This window comes from Idiotropiscis lumnitzeri, chromosome 4 (assembly GCF_059441095.1).
Source record: "Idiotropiscis lumnitzeri isolate Australia: NSW breed Sydney's pygmy pipehorse chromosome 4, RoL_Ilum_1.0, whole genome shotgun sequence".
NCBI classification, from domain to species: domain Eukaryota; kingdom Metazoa; phylum Chordata; class Actinopteri; order Syngnathiformes; family Syngnathidae; genus Idiotropiscis; species Idiotropiscis lumnitzeri.
The window spans coordinates 8,776,028-8,798,365 of record NC_142394.1 but is presented as its reverse complement, the minus strand read 5'-3'; the positions used below and the strand labels follow the sequence as shown (position 1 = coordinate 8,798,365).

Genomic DNA, 22,338 nt, shown 5'->3' with positions numbered 1-22,338 from the left:
GCTGGGCTTATTAAAGTGCATTCCAGGGGTCATTTGCTGCTTAATTGACTCGCCAGAGAACAGCAAAGCACAATGCCGAGAGGGTTCTCTCGCAGTCGAGGTGTCCCGCGTGGCCGCAGGTGCATATCGCAAAGCTTGCGTTCCAGGCGTTAAGGGCGGCTTCGGGAAAACGGCACGCGGAACGAGCCGGCGAGGGAACAAGGAATGACTAAAGTTGATGCAGCGAGGTCAAGTAGAAAATGCTGAAATACTGTAGCTCAGTGACAGTGGGGAAATAACTGCGTACGAGCAGGAAACCTGTTGGTGGGGGCTGTGGTGGGCTTAGGTCCGCGGGAAAAAAAAAAAAATAATGCAATCGGGCCGGAGGGAATTGCGACGGTTTTTCAGGACGATTGAATGGAGGTGGATTTAACTGAGGCCTTGGCGTGACATGCACGCTGGAAAAATACACACTAAAACAGTTGTTCTGAAACCTTTATGTGTAATATATTTGAATTCATTCTAATTCTTTCAAAAATATATATTTAGGTAACGTTTTTATTTAACTTTAGTGTGCCGAACATTTTGATTGAATGCTTATTTAAGTTGTGTTTTAAATGTATATTATTTATATATCTATTATCAGTGTAAATATTTAAATTGCACAAATGTTACAGTGGCTTACAATATATACACTATTGTATATATACGCTCAGATTTACCATGAATATTCAATGAACATAAAACTTTCAATGAATATTCAATAAATATTTAACTTTCCTTTAATATTAAGTGACTATTTGAGGTATGGACAGTACACCTTGACTCATTTTTGTATTGCCTAAATCAAACATTTTACATAGTAAAATAAAAAATTACCTTGATTACATTTTATGAAAAAAAAATTAGGTCATGTGATCCACAAGGTAGATATCAAGGTCAAAGTCTAAGTAAAAATTTCAAGTTATTAAACTATGCAACAATCGGCTAAATTTTGAATTTCCAACGACCTGTCACATGTTTTATGACAATTGATGAAGTAGATCCTGAGATATAAGGATTCAAAGGAAGCCGGCCACGCCCAAATTAATCAAAACTTTTTGGCCCACAGCTCCCAAACCTCTGCTCCGATTGAGCTCAATTTCTTTATGTTGTGTCATCACTAACAACTACTCCAAATTTCATTACAATCAAAATTTTTTTGGGGGGACAGGGGGTGGTCCGTTATTTGCCATGGAATAACCTGATGAATTCTTTACATGGTAAAGATATAGCTAAACAATTGCTCTCTATCCCTTTTGGTTGCTCGTCAAGAAGCACATCTCACAGTTTATTTGTTTAAGCATCAGTAATGTTTTACATTACTTTTTTACCTTTGTTTTTACATTTTTTGTAGTCTATTTTGAATTTGTGAGAAGCGGAAAAACGTACATTTTGAGGCCAATCAACTAGCTTCAGCCAGACCACCACTTGGACACTTATGAAGCCCTTCAGTCTTTCCCGTCAAAGCAAAAGCCAAATAAATTTAATGTTCAAGTTTGGCCTGATTTTACATACGGGTGTAGCCCGCTCTAGACATGACGCATGCCTACAGTATTTCCAAAGCGTTTGGAGTGCCACCCATATTCTAACCATTTTTTCATTTACCTAACAGTAAATCAGATGCGACGAATATATTGTGACAGTGGCACAAATCTACTCGTTGCCATTTGTGCTAATGCCATGCGAGTTTGAAAGTCTAACTTTGCTAAAATAACGACGCCGAGTATATCCATCCATTATCTGTACCACTTCTTCTCTTGAGGGTCGCGGGGGGTGTTGGAGCCTATCCCAGCTCTCTTTGGGCAGTAGGTGGGGTACACACTGTACTGGTTGCCAGCCAGTTGCAAACGCCGAGTATAAAGTTGATCAGATGCCAATAATATCTTTCAAGTCTATGTGCCTGACATCGTCTAATGCATCGATACGGTTTTATGATATTGAAATAAGACGATGAATTGGACAAAAACGATAAATGGCTCAAATAACATTTTTTTTTTCTTTTTTCTTTCTTTTTTTTTCTCGATTGAGGGACATAGTTTTCTCTTCAAAGTCTTGGTAAATCTTCGTCGAGATTGTTAGCCATGTACAAAGTGTAACGCAGTTTTGTTTTGTTAAATCTGACCAAGTCCAAAAAAGCAAATACAATACATATAAGGACTTCTCTCATATCATCTCGCACAGTGCACCCACCCATAGTTAGCATTGAGAGCCAACGAAGACAAGATTTTGACAAAAAAAGTCCGAAGCTTAATATCCAGAGAGTCACTCAGAGAAGAAAAAAGCAAAGAAGCTCACTGTCTCCAGTGTCATCCTGTTTGTGACCCAGAAATGGATGCTGGCACACCATCTGGACAGATCTCTCAATTCCCAAAATGCATTTAGAGAAAGGAGAAGGCGGGTGTCAGGGTGGTGGGTTGGACGTGGGGGTGCAGTGTGGAAGGAGCACAGATGTTTCCTTGACGGAAGTCATTTTGGCACCCTGGCATGTATATAACAAGGCCACTGCACAGCTGGAATATAGACTGCGCAGCAGCGTTGCTTGGCTACAATTGTTATGTTCTGTCCCAAGTCAAGTTGAGAAAGTTGCTAGTAAAGTATAACGAAGTAAACTCCACTGTGGTAAACCTGCCAAAACGCATCATTAAATGTGCAATGGGAGAATACTGACGTTCAGACAAAATAGAAACATAGAAAATGGGCAATCAGGTAACATGAGCAATACACAGTGTCATGAATCATTCCATTATTTCTGCACACAAAAAATAAAAAAACGGGAAACTGGAAAAGTGATGCTAATGCAGCAAAGGTGGCAATAGTACTCAGAGTTGTGACTTGTGTAAAGAAAGACAGTGATAAGAATTGGACGTCATTGCGACATGTAGTTTTGACAACAAATCTGACAAACCGAGCAATATTACAATGCTTGCCTCCTTGCTACGACGTAGTACCAATTTTATATGGAAGACATTTTCAGAAGAAGCAATGCTGCAAATAGGAGAAACTTCTTGCTCTAACTTGATAAATATTTACATTAAAGATGAACCCAGTGCAGTTATATTAATTTTGTAAATTTTATTGGTCATGACATGATCCAAACAATACATCACTTAAATCAGGGGTCTCAAACTAAATTTACCTGGGGGCCACTAGAGGCAGACTCTGGGTGAGGCTGGGCCGCATCAGGTTTTCCGCTAGAAAAAAATAAAAAAAATCTAATCTTCTCAAATGTCTTTATTTTTATTTTTGAACACAAAATAAGATTTAAAAATAAATAAGGAATTAATAAGAAAATTAATCAGTAATAAATAATAATAATAATAATGAGTCAAATGTCTGTATTAACAGTTCTTTAATCTTCTTCTGAACATGAATTGTCCTGAACATGAGTGGAACATTCATCAATTAAACCCCTACTAAAACATCGAAAAAAAAATTACAATCCTACCCTCGTTTTAAAGCTGAAGATGTGCCCAACAATAATCCGCGGTTCAATTTTATCCACTGTGACCAGGTAATCCTACGTTTTACAATTAGTCCCCGTCTGTGCTAGTGCTGATGCAAAGCTCCGTCAGACTGCACATCCTGTTCGCGCATGGGTCTCCTGTCAATCAAATCAAAATCTTGTCAAATAGCAGAGATCCTAAGCATAAACCATAGTTCTGGGATGAGTAGGCCTACTTCTGTAGTTATAAAGCTTTAATTACACTGTAAAGTGCCAGTCATATCAAATTTGCGGGCTGCACGAACATTAAACTTATAAATAAGGCGGGGGCCGCAAACTATCATCCCGCGGGCCGCAAATGGCCCGCGGGCCGCGAGTTTGAGACCCCTGACTTAAATCAATTGCAACCACAGGGCAGGCTGTGTAAATATACAGGCAAAAACATAATGTAAACACACGACATTCTGTGACTGTGGCACAAAGTTCATTGCTGTCTTTGTGTTTTTTAAACCCCAAAACTTCCAGTCATCTACCTTAAAGCTTGTTGGCACTGATTTCATTGCTTCCGCCATGTTGTTATGCTACGCTGCTCTCACGCGGTGAGGACATCTCGAAAAATGAATTTATGGGACTAGACATATTAAAAGGATGGATTATGGTTTTATGAATTGATATTGGGCTATGAAAGGGAAAATTGATTTCATTCATAGATTTTTTTTTTCTTTTTTAAACTTACACCCTCCCCACACCTCTACAAGCACCACCGTCAGACCGAAATCTCCTCATTTATTCCACACTTAAGAGACGCTCATTTGAACACACGTGGAAGAAAATGGTAAGTTGCTAGTCTTAATATTTGTATTTCAAACAATGTCAGCCTTTATCAAAAAGACTGATTGTGATGGAATTTGTTTAGAGTTTTGTACGTGTCTTTAAGAGCAGACTCACGTTGGCTGTAAAAGATGACTTGAGCATTGAAAGCCAAAGATGCTGACTCTCTTTTTCTCAGCTACTGTATGTTTTATTGACGATACAGTAAACTATTGTCTCAGCAGAATATAACCATTTGACCGAGAAGTTGTTTTTTTTAAGCTGATTGAATTCATTGGAGGCTGGAAAAAAGTCCTTTTATTGAGAGCGTTCATCAAAAATGCTCACGAGAAAGAGCTGCTGCTGTAGTAAATCAGCATGGAGAAGTGTCAGAGCTACACGGCGAAACTGTTACAACATTTGTGTTCTGGACTTTGTTGTTTTTTTTTTTTTTGTCAGGTTTGAACTCTACTAGAGTGTGGGGAGGAGAAAATTGTGACTGCAGCAAGACTCTCTTGCATGTCAAGTTTTAAGTTTGTGACTTTGTATGATACATGGAGATACCTTATCTTTTAATTGTTTTGTTGTTCTGGTTGGAGAATAACAGCACTTTCTTATTTTCGTGGTGGCCTGCAATGTTTCCGCTCTTACAGCCACAATTGATTTGATTTAAACCGTCCAAGGTCGACAGTGTCAAACGGTCGTTTATGAACTCCTGGCATCCCTGGAGAGCAACGTCCTGAGATGTTGGTCGACAAACGTGAAGTAGACGAGCGGTACGGTTGCAAATGGGAGCTCCATGAATTATAAAACAACGAGCTACAACTGTTTTCAATTAGTGACTGCTGATTGCATTACAGGCCGCATAAAATGCATCTCGCAACCTGCTGAGCTGTGGCAACACTTACCTTTAATTTGCTCACTCAGAGCATGGACATCTTGTCAGGGAAAACAAAACAACACTGGGAACAAGCAAAACGGAACACGGCTGTTAGTGGATGGGGGTGGGTTGGGTATGATGTAAAATGCGAGAGGCCGGAGGATCGCATCTTCCTAATTAACATTTGCAAATTTGTCTTGGCCACTTTAAAAAAATGGCTGGCTTTCTGTCTCTTTTCAAATCTGACTCCTGGAGACCCCCCCCCCATCCATCTACTCATGAAACTAGCTTTGGGGGCTGAATTTTCTTAAAAATAAAACAGCTACTGATCGACTCCAGCGTTAACAAATACAAATCTGAATGGTTACACCAGTGATTGTCACTCTATCTTTCTTTTCGTAAACATTTTTTTCCTCGTGAAAATATTCGCCGCATACCAACATATCAATTTTGTTATCGGAACATCCATCCATCCGTAGGGTTGCAGGTGTGCTGGAGCCTATCCTAGCTTACTTTGGGGGAGAGGCAGTGTACCCCCTTAATTGGTTGCCAGCCCATCACAGAGAAATAACTATTCGCACTAACATTTCAGACAATTTAGAATGTTTAATTAGCTTATCAAGGGGTCAAGAAAGATTTTCTTCTACCTAACAACACAGCACACTGAAATCTGATTGGTTAAAAGCTACTGTAGTCTGATGCGAAAAGACTGGACATAAAGCAGCACAACCAAAGGGGAGCATTATCAAATGTGCAAATGAACTGCAAAGGATCCAATAGTGCTTTGTTTCCCCTAACTCTCACATCGCCTCAGGAAAACCGGGTGACGAATCCCAAATTTTAAATCCACCTATTTAATTGTATTCAAATATTAAATATTACTGTTCTTTGAAAAGTTATAACAAGCGCTGCATGCCTCACTGATGCTTATGCAAAACACAGAAGTGGGGAGAATTCAAAAGAAAACTGCTTAAATAATGAATGTCCACAACGGGTGGGGGAATAAAAAAAAAAGAGGAGTAGAGGACTGCATCAGCAGATCTGGGACAAACAAGTAGGACAAGCGGGGCTTCTTTGCGCGGCCTGCAAATTTTGACTTGTCACCCTGTTTTCCTAAAGGCAATACAAGAGCAAGTGAGGGAAACAAAGAACAGCACTTGAGTCATTTGCAACTCATTTGCGCCTGTTTACATGTTCTGTCGTCTCACTTTTACATCCCCTAGTTGTCGCGCTTGGATGATATCGACCAGGTGTGGGCAAACTACAGCCCGGGGGCCACATGCGGCCCATTAAAGGTTTTAATTCGGCCCGCCAAACTTGAAAAAAACTTAAATGAATAAACCTTGTTAATGTTTTATTTTCTAAATATTGTGGTTTTTCAAAGACTTTAGTTCATTTTCATTTAAAATTAAATGTATTTTTTCTTTGATGAGGAAAGGTTAACAAAAGACTCCAACCATCTGCTCCTGGTCCGGCCCCTCTGCCAAATTTTAGAACCCAATTTGGCCCACCAATCAAAAAGATTGACCACCCTTGATATAGACTCACATTACATTATTCACAGTAGTCCTTATTTGCTGATGCTCTGTTTGGTTCCACTGCTTCCTAATTTTGAAATCAGATTTTAGCCCACTGTGTCAATATCCATCCATCCATTATCTATACCGCTTCTCCTCTCTGGAGGAGGGGGGGCGCTGTAGCCTATCCCAGCTACCTTCGGGCAGTAGACGGGGGACACCCTGAATTGGTTGCCAGCCAATTGCAAGGCACACAGAGACAAACAACCATCCGCGCTCACACTCATACCTAGGGACAATTCAGAGTGTCCAATCAACCTGCCATGCATGTTTTTGCAATGTGGAAGGAAAGCAGACTACCTGGAGGAAACCCATAAACTGATTATAAAGATGAGCAACTTGGTGAGTGGCAGTTCATTGTGCACCTGGATACTGAACTTACTCAGTAACAGACCTCATGGTGTTAGGATGGGAACACCACTTCCTCCATTCTCATCCTGAACATCATAAGCACCTCAGGGAAGTGTCCTCAGTCCTCCCCCTCTTCACACATAACTACTCTCCCATTGACCCCCATCAAAACCATCGTTAAATTTGTTGACACCACCACCATTGTAGGACTCAACAGGGACAACAACGAGTCATCTTACAAGTAGCAGGTCTGTCATCTCAGATAATGGTGTGAAATCAACAAAATGGACCTGAATACAACAAAGATGACGGAGATGATCATGGACTTCTGGAAATCTGCACTGAGCTCACCACACTCCATATCGATGGAGATGAGGTGAAGAGTGTTGAAAGCTTTAAGTTCTTTGAAGTCCAGACCTCTCCTAGTTTACCAAGGTCTCCCATTGGGTGAAGAAAGAACAGCAAAGAATGTATTTCCTCAGGAAACTACGCCAAGCCCAGCTCACACAACACCTGCTGATAATCTCTTAAATAGTTATATTCCACGTGCACTATTTGAAACCATTTACTGTACTCACACCCCCTCAGTCTTTTTGCACAGGCTCTTCCCATTAAACGTGCAATTGATTTCTGCAGTTTTTCATTGACAAGCTTCCTACAACTCGGGCTCAGGTTTCTAACACCACATTTGACCCCTCTGTCCATGTCCCTTGTTCCTGTGATGTTAAATTCCTTTGAAGCGGTTTCCTTGACATTTTTAGAGCATGTGGTTTACCAGATTAAGCCATAAAGAGAATCTAATGACTGTGTTCCGCCTTACTTCTTTGAGGAGGTTCTGACATGTATTGGTCAATCTAAATTATGGGAGTACTTGATGACACTATCTGGCATTTTTATAGCTCAATAGACTGTTAAACATGTCCGAAATGAACAGTGTAGTATACAGCGCGCATGATGTGAGAAACCTTTTTTCATAAAATCAGATTCCACGACGTTTGCACTTTCGTAGCTCATTCGCACTGACTAATCGAATGCTGGAAAATTAATTTTGACCAATCTGTTCCTTGAGGAGACATTTTTATTCTTTGGCTTTTGACTCAGCATGAGACGAATGCATTGTTCTATTGTTTTATGATGAGTGCTGTATTTGAATTAGTATTTATTTATTGATACATTAATTGATTCATTAATTAAATGCTGCAATTGGCTGGCAACCAGTCCAGTGTGTATCCCCGCCTACTGCTCGAAAGTAACTGGGATTGGCTAGAGAAGCAGCTCAGATAATGGATGAAATTAATCAAATGGTTAATTATTATTAATTTGATAAAAAATATTAATTTGTGTTATTTTGTTTATGTTTTCATTGTCTTGGCTATTGCATGATGAATTCTACTCCATGTACAGCACTTTGTATGGAGCAATGGTTGTTTTAAAGTGTTATATAAATGAATGGCAGAAACATGTAGATGATATCTTCAGGCCTAAATGTAAAAATGTTTGGTCATACGTTTGCCAAATACGAGATGAGATAAACATCTGCCAAAAATGTTGTTCATCAAATGGGAGGATTTTAAAGGTTGAGCCTGCAGGAGAAAAATCAAAGTGGCGGGATTGCTTCGTTTTTGGCGACATGTAGAATAAAACCGCTAAGACCATCCTCATTTATCTGGAGACTACTCAACACATGAAAGCTTCTTGTAGTGGTACATCACAAGGATGAATCTATTTTCTTAAAATAAAAACTCCTTGCCAGTTTAAGAGATTTGTTTTCATTCTGCCTCTGATTAGAAGCTCGAAAAACGTTTTCTTTATTTCCCTCCCAACCCCTTTTCCCCACCAACACACACACAGGGAGTGATTTACAAATTGCAACAGCTGCTCTCACAAAAAAAAATGTTGACAGCGATTCTGTGGTGAAAGATGCTCATAACTGCATGCAATATAGAGCTCGTTTGTTTCGGGGCGATGATTCTCTCGGGTTTTCTCTAATCTTACTCATCGGATTAATAACTGTTGAGTAGTTCTATTGAGGACCATTTGACTGACATGATAAGAGCACTCAAACTGATTGGCCTTCCAAAGAGACAACGCGTCAAGTCATGCTGCTTCAATCAGATTAATCAAGGGACAGAGTTTGACTTTGCACAGTAATAAAGGTTGCAGCATCAAGATCTCTGACAACACTCGGTCAGGCAAAAAGATTTAGTCCAAGTGGTTTTGTCTGATTGGCACCAAATACACCATGTACCATTAGAACAGGCAGATGGGCCTAGCTAAATAGTGGCAAAGTATGATGACTCCTCATTGAAAATTAAATGAATAATTCAACTCCACAAGGTCAGTCAGTTTCACTTGGCAACATGACATTTGGAGGACATCTATCATGAGTGGACCCACAAAAAAGTCTCAAAAGACATAGGAATTCTGCCATTTTGGTTGAAGAAGCTTTTTGGGGCTCAGTGGGCTCAATTGCACCCAATCGGATTCAATCCAATCTGAAGTCCCTGAAGTCAGTTTCTCTCAACAACATGAAATTTGGTTGGCAAGTCTATCATGAGTAGATTAAAAAAATAACATAAAAAAAGTCGTTTTCACAAAAAACATCTGTCATTTTGGTATGATGCAGCAATTTTGGACTCAGTAGCCAGGTTTCCATGGAGTCATGTATTCCGATTATCAAGAATGGGAATGACGAAATGTAATGAAAATTCTCTCATTCGGAATTAAAAGGCTGAATCCGATTTGAATTTTAATTAGATTCATAGGGGCTTTTGCCAATCCGAACGAGCATCATGTAAACAGTTTGATGAGAATAGCCAGGCTACGTCTGTCTTGACATAAATGGGTAGTGACGTTGTCATATATGCACTTTAAAATGGCAGCTTCTTAACTGAGCCCGTCTGTGACACAAGAACTTGTTTTTAATTATTCTGCTGCGTTGATAAAAGTGTTAAAACTATCGCGAATACTGTTCTGAATAGATGAATGGACTCCATCTTAATAAATCATGTAATGTTTAAGTGGATCGCCATGTGTCAAAGAGCTGATCTGGGAGGAGCATGTAAACGATGGTTCGGAAAATATCACATCACATGTAAACAGGCGACCGCAGGTCTTCATTCGGAATGATTTCAATGAGAATGACAATAAAGTCTCCATGTAAACCCGGCTAATGAGCTCAGGTGCGTCTTACTGCCTTTATTTTTTAATTCGGCCCCAAAGACCAATTTGACTTAGCAACATGCGATTTGGTAGGGAAGTTGGCAGTATTATGAAGCTATATCATGATGAGGCGGAGTTTTCAACATTATATGAAGTTGGAGCACGGCAACAAAGTACAATGATTCACTATAAAACCCCAAACTCTCATAACTGTGTTAAAACACTCTGGCATAAAAACGAGGCAGGTGTTAATGTTTTTCAGCAAGGCAGGAAAGACAATATTAATGGTGCCTGTCCAATGACTATTACTTTTAATGCCTTTGCACCGTGCGACGATTATAAACTCAGCGCCTAAAGCAGAAGGGCAAATCATGATTTAATTCAAAATGATTAAAAGAAGCCATCATTGGACAATTAAATGCACTTTTGCTTCACGTGTTTGATTGAGTAGGGCAGATACAGAGTACTTTGCTTGTGACCCAATAGAGTTGTTATTGATCCAGAAAATACCTTTTGCCTTTTGAGCCGCAAAACTTACACCATGTTACATATGAGCGGTATAATGTTAAATATGCTATTCCTTTGGACTTTTGAATAGGTACAGAAGCAGATCATGAAAATACGGCACGTCTTGTGTGTTGAACAACCCTGGCAATCGCTTCGTGTCTTCGGTCAGTAGGCGGGGTACACCCTGAACTGGTTGTCAGCACACAATGTCAAAAAAACGTACGCGCTGACAATTTAGAGTGTTTTATAAACCTACCATGCATGTTTTAAGAATATGGGAGGAAACCGGATCACCTGGAGAAAGACAGGCATGGGGAGAACATGCAAACTTCATACAAGAAGGTCAGCGGCGGGAATCAAAACGTGCACCGCTGGTCGGTGAGGCCATCGTGCCAACCGGTCGCCTACCGTGACACCCAGTATGTAAAATGAGGCTAGGAAATAATGAAAAATGGACCGCTCCAGAATTTTTGGGGCGTGTCCGCTGAATATGCTGAAAACACACCAGTGTCAACTAACATTTAATAATTAATCAACCTTTTATCAACACAGCAGCACACATTCATTCACAGCACAGACATGTATCGTGTCCCCAACCACTAGTTCCTGTCCGCGGGTCACACTGATGGAAAAAAACATGACAAGAAAACTTGCAGTTGACGCATGTCAAGATGCTAATTGTCTGTCACATTATGCTAATATCAAACACACAAGGTAGTGAAATGAGTAACAATAGCATGTATGAAGCTCGCTTGTCACACCGAATGGCAAGCAGCTCAGGTTCTTTTATGTTTTGCAATGGTTTCACTTGCTGTACCAAATGTGCATAGAACTGTGACCTTATAGCCAAGGCCCGTACAGAAATATGGTAAAAATAATAAAAAATGTCTGTAATGTCGTTTGATTCAAGCTATTTTGTGTCTAAAGTGATAAGTGGGTCGCTTAGCTCTTCAAACAAGAAGACAGAGAAGACCACTGAAGGATGACTCATTTGTCTAAATGATTCATTTTCACCCAAACATCTCGGACACTTGAGTGTATTCCTTGACGTCATGTATTACTTTGGTCACCTTCGACAAATATATTGTATGAAGAGCAAAAAGAAAAGAAAAAAAAAGATAGCCTTTGTCCAGATAATACAGTACGTCCCAACCTGAGCGATGGACTGAAATATCTTCATGTGCAGGATGATTCACATCATGATGTACCGTCTGTCTTTGCCACTGACTCATAAATTGTGGTGATTTTAGTTATTATATAGTTGATCTTTAAACGTCATCAGGTGTACTGTATGTATGGAGAACATTATGTCAGTCAGTTGAGACACGTAGGAGGACTGCGGATGTTTGGCCAGGTTGAAGTGAGTTAGTCAGGAGTTGCCGCGGGTGCGGGTGGTTGGGATATTGCTTGCTGATGTGTGAAAAGTGACATTTTGAGAAGCCCTATTTAAAGAAGCTATCTGCTGCGACAAGATAGTGAGGTCACCTGCCCACTGCTCATCGCTACAACTGGAATGCTCATCGCGAGTGTTGTGAAGGTCATGCGGTGCATTATAACACATACTGTAAGCATGCAAAGAGAACTGAAAATGAAACTGTCATAGATTGTCTTTCTGGTTTTCAACAGTAACACTGAACACTACGGACAGTCTGAACTAAACATTTCATCATGTATGTTGACAGTAATGTTTGATGAATGAAAGTGCAACATTCATTGTTTTCTTTTTAGGAAATAAACCACGAAGACAAGTGTAGCCGGGACAGTTTGAACAGTCTGGACTAAAACGTTTCTAATTAAAAGCAGCTTAAAGGCCAAGTCAACCCCCAAATTTTCTTTATTATAATATGTTCTTTGCAGACCCACGAGCCGAATCATGAGTGAAACAGTAAAATTTATTTGTACATATCAAGGGGCTCCAATTTTTCCACCTGCTGGTGACTGAAAACGACATCAGAGTTGCTCAAGGCTCAGGTAATGAATGACCTGACATGATTTAGTTTCAGAAAACAGGTGAGCCATGATTGGTTGCTACCTGAGCCCTGAGCAACTGTGATTTCATTTTCAGTTGACTAAATGTCCAACCGCTGAGATAGACAAAAACGGGTGGATTTTGCTGCTTAACTCATATTCCACAAATGCAATATTAATCAGAATGCCATGTTTAGATTCGTGAAGGCACATAGAACATTTTATTGCAAATAATTTTTGGGAGGGTGGGGTGACTAAATAATTCGTTTTCAGGAAACTGCAACATCAATAGTTTGTCTTCTTTTTAGGAAATGAACGATGCAGACGCGTGCAGCAGTGAAGAACAATCTCAACTAAGTTTTGAATTAAACAATAATGTAGTTTTAGGAAAGTGCAGCATCCATAGTTTGTCTGTGAAACATTGACGGTCTGAACTAAAAACACATCTTAAATCTATTGTTTATAGGCAAGCGCAATATCAATAGTTTGTATTATTTTTAGGAAACGAAGGGTGCAGACAAGTCGGACAGTAACAGTTCCCTTTAAATTCATTTTACGGATGAGCTTCTCCCCATCTTCACTCTGCCTGTCAGTCAGCATACCAATGGCAGGACTGGGTTGAGGTACACAGGTGTTGGGCCGCTGGCTGCCAGTCATCTTCAATCTTCTCTACATTAAACGGCGGAACTCCCCACCATGCCACCTCTGATTCGCTTTGTTGCAAAGTCTCCTCTTCCTCACAGCTGTTCTCGTTCCAAACTCTCTCTGCCGCTCTTACTTTGACCTCAAAAAAAGCCTTCAAAACTGCTCGAGATGGCATCTGTCCTGGTTGATACAGGGTGAGAGGAGGGGAATGTCCAGGACTGATTGCCTGTCAATCACAAGGACTGACACGCAAGGCAACAATTTGGAATCCCTTCCTTTTTTTTTTTTTTTGCAGCCACACAAGCCACTGTTTGTTTCATTCGACATGCTGAACTGAACAATTTTCAATCCTTCTGCCATATGCTGCGTTAAAAAAAAAGTCCAGTGGTAATCTGAACTGTGCCAGTGTGAATTGAAGTGAGAAATGTTATGCCTAAAATGAGTAAATCAATGGCTTTGTGTTGCATTTCCTCAAACTCAAATGCAGACGGAGAGATGGTTGTTCGACCTTTTATATTAAAAAAAAAAGAAAAAAAAGAAAGAAATCTCCCTGGTTTTTAGAGTGGCAACACGAGAGAGTCTCAATTGCAAAGAGGGCTGCAGGGCATGTGGTATTTGGGTTTTCATGAAAAGTGATTAAAAGAAACACACACACACACACAAAGTGAAGTCGCTCGACACAAATGAGATTACGGTTTGATTTATGAATTTTATTTATTTCTTCTGAAGGTCTTTGAATGCATTGCGGCTGTTAAAGTCGATCAAGGTTTATTTTTGGATTAATTAAAATGAGGTGGGATGGAATGTTGATTGTGTGGCACCCTGAGAGTCTCCAATGGCAAAAGGCTGAGGGGCAAGCAGTTATGTACATTTTCATGATTTTTGCACAAATTATATTACATTTTTTGCCGGCTAAAACAACACACTTGAGTAAGCCTGGTTTGTTAAGAAAGTGATCAGTAATCAGAGTCATTTTCGTCTATTAACCGACCTTTGAAAAGTAATCCAACTGCTCTCGGCAGCCTCCATGGGGCACTTGAGCGCTGCCAGCTGCTAGCATGGCTGCTGCAAAATGCTGGCACAAGGCGGAATACAATCAGTGTCAACGTAATGAACATTGTTTTTTTTGTTTTTTTTAGCATTTTTAATTAGTGTTTCAACGTTAATTCAGGACAACTTTTTGTTGTTGAAATCAGTAGAAACAGTTTGTGATGACGTTATAAATGCTCCAGAAACAGTCAAGCCACAACGCACGGCCAAGAACAACTTCAAAATAAAAGTGTACCAAGGCGTTGATGACCATATATTATTTGGTAAGGTAAGGTTTATTTTGGAGTTGGCCTTTTTTCATGCACAACATGAACGATTGTTGCTGTGATTTGCTTCACTTGGTTTTCCTGAGAGTGTACATGCAAAACTCAGGTGGAAATAAGACAGCTTGCAGGTCTCTTCTTAAATCCTAAACGACTGCCTCTGTTACAAGAAAGAATTGTGACACAGTCCAAATTGGAACATCAAGTCGTACTCAGGGAAATCGTCATAATCCTCGTACTCTATTTAAAACTATTGATTCTGCACGAAAGTCTCGACAGACAATTTGCACAGATTCGTCCCCTGAAAGGCACAATACATTGTTGCAGTTTTTCAATGACAAGGTTGCTACAACCAGGGCTTTCAAACCTGGCTGTGATCAAGGTGTGCTGTCAAATTTTAAGACCCTTCTCCAGGCTGCCTTTTATTTCTAATATTCTCGAAAAAGTGGTGCACACGCAGTTAGAAATCTTTCTTGGATGAACATAATGTCATGTAGGTTTTACAGTCAGGTTTCAAGATGACGCGTAGCACAGAGTCAACCTTGCTACATGACGACGGAGTTTGTGTGCCTTGTTTTGTTCCATCTAACTGCAGCATTCAATACAGTGGACCCCAGTATTCTTCTGGCTCGTTTACATCAGGTGGGCATTAGTGGTTGCGCTCCGGAGTGGTTTGGTTCCTATTTGGCGGGTAGGACTTTTTGTGTGAGTCCAAGTTGCTCTGAGTCCCGCTCTGTCGTATAGTGTTCCACGGGGTTCTATTTTGAGGCCCTTGATTTGCTGGCCCTTGGATCCATCCAATGAAAACGGGGAATTTCCTTCAAGCGCTGAGCAAAAGATGCTTTCTCCCTGAGACCACTTTTGTCCTGTCTTGAGGAAATCAAAATTTCAATGAAAAGAAAACGGAGGTTATGGTGTTCGCTCCCAGTGGCCCTTCTACTTTCAACCCTGTTGACCTTGGCCATCTGGCATCTTACTTAAAGCCAACTTGAGTTTTAAATTGGACAGCAAATTCTAATTGACTAGCAAAACAAAACAGTGCTGTTATTAGATTGAGCTTCTTTCATTTTCGTCAGCTAGCGAAGGTAAACCCTTTCTTTCTCAGCAGCATTCAGAAACAGTAATCCATGCCTTTGTGACATCTTGGCTTAATGATTGTAATGCACTTTATTCTCTCTGTCATCTTTTAAAACTCGTTTGAAGACATTTTTATACCTTGGCTTTTAATGCAATTTGAGACTGGTCACTGTTCTGGCGTTTTCTGGTGTCTACTGGGTTAGTATCCTTCATTTGTATTTTAACTTAGTGTTTTCGCTGTCTTTGATGTTGAATTATTTTTACCTTGTGTTTTACTCTGCATAAAAGAACTTTCTTACAGCTAAAACTCTTAATAAAGTATTGTATTGAGTATTATTCATACATCTACGGAGTGAGATGAGATCGGTGTACGAGATCGGTTTTATATCAAGGGATCGGTCGATCACTGATCCCCCAAAATTTAGGAAATCGGCGCTGATAATCCCCATCAATCGATCAATGCATCCCTAATCAAAAGTAATCTTTTTCAGGAAGGTCATCAAGCACAATAAATGCATAACATCATTATAGTCGGTCAAATGCATTGTACAATACTTTTTTTCCCCCTGAATTGCCAGTTGATTAATGTGTGAAAATATTTATAGTGGTAAGGTCGGTCAGGGGAATCCCATAAAGTGCCGACACCGATAAGTGGTGACAAAAACGATACTACACACAATACAAAGTTCAATAAAAAACACAAGGAACGGATGTTAACAAAAAGCACATGTGCAACCGTGGGAAAGACAACAAACGCAACAAAGGGAGCTTGCGAAAAGGATCCAAGGAGAAACAAAAACTACTGAATGAACATATAAGCGACAAGTCAAGACAATGAAAAAACATGACAAGGCAATCAGTGAAGGAGTACAAGCAGTCAAGACTAAAGTTGGGCTACAGAGGAGAGCGAGTAAATAGTCTGACGCCAGGTCATAGCTTCAGCTGCCTTTTAAAGGCAGCTAATTACAAAATCCCACAGGTGTGTCGCCAAAGGAACCGCCCACATCGATCAGGCAGCTGCTGCTGCTGTTGCCGCAAAAAAAAAAAAAAACACGCAGAGCCTGAGACTACAGACACGACAGATAGAGCCTCATATATGTATTCATCACTACATACAAACTTGGCTTCTAACACTTCCACAGTAAAATACGAGAACTTGAGTTTAATGGATCTTAATGTCTCGTCACATTTAACTTATCAACATTTATTGTTATCACATAACTGCAAAAAGAAGGAAGCCCCTATTTATCTTAAATTACAATTAAAAAACAGCTTGTAGACAAGCTCGTTCTTTACCAGCAAATATAAGTCAACACAATCAACTTGTTCAGTAAATTTTGTGAGGGCATCTTTTCACGTCTTGAAGAATGAGTGCTGGAATGCACCAGGAGGAAAAATCAAATGAAATTTTGTTGCAGTCATAACAAATTTCACGTCATTTTTTTTTTTTAAACTTTGTTAATAGTCACAGAAGCGTAAACAGAAATACTATATGGTTTCCCTTCATTCACTTGATCTTCCGGTGAAGTTTGTTTTAATTTTTGCTTATGTTGGATAAAAAGAGTGCTGGAATGCACCAGATAGAGAAATTAAATGAAACGCGTGATGAATTTTAACATGAGCCAACACAAATTAGTTTTGAGTTGTGATGAGGAACATGTGCAAAACTGCATCTCAACAAGTGTTAAAGCAAATCATCCTCCCCCCCATAAAAAAAAACAGCCATGAAAGGCATTCGCTGTCCCCATTATAATTCATGATTTCTTGTTCTCAAGAAACATCCAACTCACTCACTCTCTGTCCTACACCTCCTCCCCCTGCTGAGTATTTCATCCATTGTGCACAGCAGCAAATCTCTGCCCCACTTGTCTGCAAGTAATTCTGCTTACAAGGACTTTGCATCACAGGCGGCGGTGGTGCTCACTGTGGTGAGTGGGAGTCGAGCTGGCGTAGCCAAAGAGTCAGTTTACTCCTCCAGTCTTACTCTACTCCTGCCTCCATACCTCTCAGTCACAAAACATCCCAATACTTGCAACTGCACTTCAGGCGTATGAATTTCACTTTTGGGGGTAGCCTTAGCATGCTCGGGAACTCGCTTACTTTTCTCTATCATGGTGAATATTTACAATACATATTTTATTCTAAATATAAATATTTATTAGGGATGTACTAAAATTGGTGGTGATTGGAATGGGCATTCGAGTGGGCGTGAAAAAAAGCGACTATGTGTGAACTGTCCCTTTAATAGAAAGCTCAAAATGTGTGACATACTTGATTGATTAATTGATCGAACACATTAAAAGATAAAAACACAAATTGGAAGAGAGTATGTGTAACACCTCTAGAGTGATTACAGTTAATTATAGACCAGTACTAGGTTCGACTATTAAGATATAGATAATATTAACAACCAAATAAAGGACCACAGACAATAGAATAAGTTTGAACTGCCGGCGTAATTTAGTAAATAACAGTTGTAGACATAGAAATGACATACAATTACACACAATTGACATACAATTTACACACAGTTGACCCAAAGGAAAAATGTTTTCCCCTTTCTTTCAAGTGAATTTTTCTTTATCAATATCCTTTTCTGTTCAACTATTATTTAGTTTGGAAAATATAATTTCAACCCGGGTTGTTGTTTAATAAAGTCTAATTTTATGTTCAAATCTTACCTAATCTATACTCAATTACCTTACCTCACTTTGTTGAATAAAGTTCAGTAAGAAGTAAGTATTTTGTTTGATCAGTTAAGTCTAACTTCAATTTTCAACCATTTCACTGGATGTGGTTCACACAGTCAACATTTCAATAATACCGTTACAGCATTATCATGCATGGTTTACAAAAATAAATGTGACACAATGTACAAAACTCAAAAACAATTCAGCAAAAGACTGAATCGATCCCAATGTCCAAGTGTCTTGTTTGAATATTTGTGTTCCTCTAGTTGTCCTGAATAGTCAATCCTGTGTTCCGGGAATCCACTGCAGTGTAGCAGAGTAGAAAACGGATTAATCCTACCAGGTTGATGAATCAACACAACGTCCAGTAACTGCTCTCCGCTCCTGCGTGAGAAACAGCTCAAGGGGCTCGTGGGTGGCTCGCCATCTTGTGTCTCGTTCAAGAGTTCAGCTCCGTCATTTAGCTCAGAAGTTTCTGAACCAAACTTTAATGGCCTATCATAACAACAAAATAATACTTATACAAAACCTAAATATTACATCAGGTGGCATCAAATGCAAATTAAACTCGTTTTTTCGTCGAATGAAATCGATGCTCACACAATGACGCAGTTTAAATAATGGAGGTGGCCGGTGAAGAATGGAAAAACATTGCAGGGAAACTACAACTAGCATTCAATTAAGCATCAATTCACCTTTTACAGCCATTACTTAAAATAAAACAATATACATCTGACATTGAAAGGTTTCTTTTCTTTTTTTCCATTTGACCAATACAACTGTAAAATGTTCATTGCATGAAATAAAATACAATAAAAGTCTGAAACTCACCAAGACCCGTTCAGTAATTAGTGCATCACCAATTGAAGGACAGGTTGGAAAACTCAAAAACGACTCCTTCAACATACAAAAATAACATTGAATAGCTCGGTCTCTCTTTCGTTTAACCGTAGTTCTCCTTCAGCTTCTTTATCAGGTATGAGAAGAATAAAATAAAGTGCGCATTTCTAGTCACGTGACTAACGGCATTATGTCGCTATGTGCCTTTCAAAATAAAAGCATTCACTTAGCGCGGAATCATTTTGAAGAATTACAAAAACACTAATTAAACAATGAATTTACCAGTTTTTAACCTTTTAATATATTTCTAAGTCATGTTGATCATTTTTTCCGCATCCACAATGAATATTTTGTTAATGACTGTTTTAATAACAGGCTCTTATTTTATGAGGCTATGTTAACCAGGGTTACATATGGAAAGAAAATTATCATTAGGTACAACTCGGTTTACGTGTTCAAAGGGAGTGGGAAGAAGTAGAATACTTATCACGTCCTACTGCTTAGTTCACGTATCAAATTATTTCACTAGTTATTTTTATACAGAGCAGGATCCCAAAGTAGAACAAATACTTATATACAAGATTCACACTTTAATTAAAGTGTGCATGTATAATTTGTCATATTTATACTTGATTTATATAATTTTGTAACGCTATATTTTTAACTACTTTGCCTATGTAGGGAGTGTGCATGCATGCGTCATATGTGGCCAAGCAGTTTGTCAAGCCCTTCACTCGAAAGTAGATGCACATGTATATGAAACGTTAGTAAGCCAGCTAATGAGCTTTAAATCAACTGTTCAGCAGTACGATCAATGAAGTCCATCTCGGCAGAGGAGCAACACCTCTGTTGTTAGCCACTCTCTCCCACGCCATCACGCATGATAAAAATATAAAAGCTGTTTGCCTCAGAAATAATGTCTCTTCAGATAATTAGCTTAGCTTTAAAATACTGCAGATCCCTGCCAGAGTGGAGGATTTATTTTGTACATCACCAAAAAGCGTAACAACCCACCTAGACTCCGCCAATGGCCACAACGCGGCGCAGGATCCTGGGTAAAATAAGGCATTTGAAAATAAATAAAACTTTTTGACATTTGAGGAGTTAAAACAGCAGCCAAGCACTGGTGGCTGAGGAGTTAAAACAGCAGCCAAGCACTGGTGGCTGCCTGCAGCTGTTCATTCAAGTTCAGTTGATTACGTTTGAAAATAAGTATTAAGAGGGCACCAACCGTATGATGTAGATACATTCATTCATTTATTTTCCAATCCACTTATCCTCTGTAATGTAGGTACAGCGCTAGTAAAATGCACTCCATTGACCAGTATAATCAAATTGGAATTTTAATTTGTTGGTCTATGACAGGGGTGGGCAAACCTTTTGATTGGCGGTCCACAATGGGCTCTAAAATTTGACAGAGGGGCCGGACCAGGAGCAGATGGGTGGAGTGTTTTGGTCACCTCACCTCAACGGAGAAAAAAAAATACATTTAATTTTAAATGAAAGTGAATTAAAGCATTACAGCAATATATATACGTGAAAAAAACACAGTATTTTAACAGGCCGCATGTGGCCCCCGGGCCGTAGTTTGCCCACGCCTGGTCTATGATGTGTTTTTTTCGAAACAGTACAAAAGATACAAATGGATTTGGAAATTGTTTGTCCACATCAACGTAAATAACGGATCAGTATGAAGGACCCATGCATGAAGTTAAATAATGAAGTCGCTGATTTTGGTTTGATGCAGCTATTTTAGGATCAATTTGGCTGCCCATGCACATTTTAAACATGAGCTCCGATAACACTATCACAAATCTACGTATAAATTGGGAGGACATCACTGTCATGATGAGGCACAAAATAAAAAAACTATAAAAAAAAACTACAGTATGTACTATGAAGAACTTCTAATAGGCAAGCAAGTTTGCAAGATGTGAGCCAAAATTTAAACTCTTAGCTGAGGATTCGCAACAAATATGAGGGTGCAAGGGCTCGTTGATCTCTTCTTGCAGCTTCAATTATTATTTTAATTTAGGTCAACCACACAACTGGTTGTCATCACTCGGACTCTTGATTTTCAAATAGTCAAATAATTACTTCCTCAAAGCTCTTAGATCAGTCGTTTTGACCGCAGTGATCTCGTCCCGCTTGTGTCGGATGTCAATCAAAATCCATTGGGCTATCGCTGAACAAAAGAAAAATAACCTCCAGGAATTTGCGGCTCCGTGCTGATAATCACCGAGGCGGGTGCATAACCTGTGGTTCAACACAATCCTTTTGGGAACACGCTTTGACCGCCGATTTGCATGGATTTGAAGAACATACCAATTGGAACTAATGGAAAAAATAAATAATCCATTCAGGGTCAAACATCATTAAATAGGTCACATTTAAACTTAATAAAAACTTTTGTGATATTATTAAAAGTTAATATTAAAGGGACTGTAAAGTGAATTTATATGTTTCTAAGTACATGGTACATGTTAAAAGATAACTGCTTAAACAAGGTAAATAATAATATTAAATTATTGAGTTGATGCCTTAAAATGTTTTGCACCATTTCAGTTTTCTAAAATGAGGATTAGTTGCCTCCCTCCCAATATATGCGAACTGAACACCAGGGATAATCCAGCACAAGTGCAACCTGGAGTTAGCTAGCTAAGCTAAACCTACACCCCAACAATGCATCTCTCGTGCTATTATTCAGCCAATCATAATATGTTAAAACACAAAGCATTGTGGGTATATAACTAGCAGGAAATATGCGCTCAAATTTCTGTCACGTAGTGTGAATCAGAGGCTGAAAGGTTTGTTGTTGAGATGCGCTGCCGTATTTAATAAACTGTTGACTTTCCCTCAAGTGTCTGTTTTGTGTGGACCTCAAGTACTATGAAAAAACATTTGACCTCTCCTCTCTTCCAGTTGAGTGGGGCGTGATTTCAGCCAATTGAATGGCTACTCACCCCCACCAGAATCTTGCTACACCCTTCATTAATAGTTGGGGGCGTTGCCTGTAGCGCCATTGGGCTTGCATCTGCCCATCTGACTAAACAAG

General features: G+C 39.4%; 1 long non-coding RNA gene across 1 annotated transcript; it reads right to left on the bottom strand.

Annotated features, from left to right (window-relative positions):
• Positions 1-18,190: 18,190 nt before the first annotated feature.
• On the bottom strand, positions 18,191-19,560 carry LOC148338015 (uncharacterized). The gene is made up of 2 exons (XR_015842914.1): positions 19,275-19,560; positions 18,191-18,938 (listed from the first exon to the last, which is right to left on the bottom strand). It is a non-coding gene; the product is annotated as an uncharacterized LOC148338015 (long non-coding RNA).
• Positions 19,561-22,338: the final 2,778 nt, after the last annotated feature.